We start from the raw sequence: 2,232 nt of genomic DNA on the forward strand, positions 1-2,232 counted from the left end.
GAAATAGTCGTAAACTGCAAGGGCGTCAGATATAGTTAAACAAAGACTTACATGCAGACCTCCCCATTTGGATGATGTGCAAAGACTGATCACAAGGTGAAATGTGCTATTTCTAAAGATGGACATCATAGCACTTCCCTCCCAAACATCGAAAAGGAAGTAAAATCGCATTTGGAAAAAAAGAGTACTTTGCATTTGCCTTCATCTATTGAAAAACACTGCACCAATGGCATTTGGTCACGTTCCCATTATCAGGTTGGTGAGAGTAGCTCAAGTGAGGATAATAGAAGAGGGAAGAAAGATAGTGGATATAGCCATTATAGTAGAGGAACTGATCGAATACGAAAAGACTTAAACACTAGCTGTGGTGATGGTGAACCAAGGAACTCAGAGGCCAGTCCAAGGCTACAAGGACGTTCTGAGAAATATGGTAAAGGTGAATCAAAGGCTGAAAGCAAAAATTCAAAGTTTAAAAGTAACACAGATTTGGATTATAAAAATGAACGCTTTGGCTGTTTCCAGCAGAAAGAGACCTTTAGAGAGAGGTCACATACTCGAGCAGAATCCCAGAGCGATAGAAAACTAGAGAGGCAAAGTGAAAGATCACAAAATATAAGTAAAAAAGAACTTAAATCACAAGACAAAGAAGAAAGAAAAGTTGATCAAAAACCTAAATCAGTAGTAAAAGACCAAGATTATTGGCGAAGGTCTGAACGAGTATCATCTCTTCCTCATTCTAAGAATGAAATAAAATCTCATAATTCAAGTAAATACCATCTAGAAGAGGGAAGAGACAGGGAAGATGGTAAAAGAGACCGGGGTGTAAGTAATCATAGTTTTCAAGAAGGAAGATGTTCATCCTCCCTTTCAACCGGTAGAACTCACAAACACATGGACCCCAAGGAAGTTGATGCTGTGCACCAAAGGGGAAGTACACCTTTCGAAGCAGAAAGGCATAGAACGGAAGGTAAGAGGAAAAGAGAACAAGAAAGCAAAGAAGAAAACAGGTATATGAGAAGTGCAAAAAGAACATATACAGGACATTTGCAGAAGATTAGCAAAGAAACCAAACAAACCACTACTGATTTAAAGAGACAGAATGGACTGAAAAATGATAAAGGTGAAGTCTCTAATAATGATGTTTCTGAACGCACAGATAATAAAGACCTTGCAATGAAAGCCGAGAGTGGTCCAAATGAAACAAAAAACAAAGTCTTAAAGTTGAGTTTTATGGAAAAATTGAACTTAACTCTTTCTCCTGCTAAAAAGCAGCCTATTCCTCAGAATAATCAGCATAAAATAACCGATACTCCCAAATCCGGTGGCATATGTGATTTAGAGTCCTTGGTACAGGATAAAACAGTGATATGTTTCCTCTGTGAGTGAACACATCACAGAGAAAACCAAATCAAAGTTATTGGAACCAGAAGATGCTCTTGCAACAGCATCATCTGAACCCAGGACCAGTATTCTGGAAAGGAAAACGGAAGAAGAAAATAGTTTGTTAATTAAATCTGATGAGAATACTACGCAGTGTGACTTGCCCATTTGTGGTACAGAGACCTCTTCTTCAGTACCTGTGGAAATGGAACAAGCAGAATCTTTGTTTCCTTCAGCAACAGAAATGGAACACAAACCATTAATGGTGCAAGGACAGCAGTACCTGTGGCACTGGACATACTACAAACAAATGTTTCTCAAAACTTTGGCTTGGAATTGGATACCAAAAGAAATGACAGTTTAAATTTGTGTAGTATTTCTGAAGTTACGGAAATGAAGGAGGCTTTTTCAACAAAAGTTGCCAAATCCGATGAAAGCATTTTGATGTAGCTTTTCCTTTCATTTGGTCAGCTACGCTCCTAGTGACAGAGTGCCGTTGCTGCTCCTGTTGTAGTCCCCGACTTCAGCCTTGATTTGTGAAAAGCCTTTTCTCAAAATCATCGTTGTCATCATCACCGCGTAGGAGAGTGTATATATCTTTTTCCTTTTGTCTACTTTTAGACATAACATTGAGAAATAATAAATATTTTCATGTCATCCAAAAAAGCAGTTGTTCCAAGAGTAACTTCAGCTGTGGCTTACTGTTACATTTCATTAAGTGTCTCTCAGGGGCCGTGGCTAAGAGCTGTAATTAATGGGTAGAAGGTTGGGTGGGTACCTGAGGAATTCAGGATATAATATGTTTGAAATTCACAGAGTAGCTGTTTTTTTTTCCTCCACTGTTTCTCCAGT

The 2,232-nt window shown here is 38.5% G+C and overlaps 1 pseudogene; it reads left to right on the top strand.

The window, feature by feature from the left end:
- The window catches only part of LOC102425188, a 2,376-nt pseudogene extending 546 nt beyond the window's left edge, over positions 1-1,830 (top strand).
- The last annotated feature ends 402 nt before the right edge of the window (positions 1,831-2,232 follow it).

Source organism: Myotis lucifugus, unplaced genomic scaffold (assembly GCF_000147115.1).
Source record: "Myotis lucifugus unplaced genomic scaffold, Myoluc2.0 scaffold_385, whole genome shotgun sequence".
NCBI classification, from domain to species: domain Eukaryota; kingdom Metazoa; phylum Chordata; class Mammalia; order Chiroptera; family Vespertilionidae; genus Myotis; species Myotis lucifugus.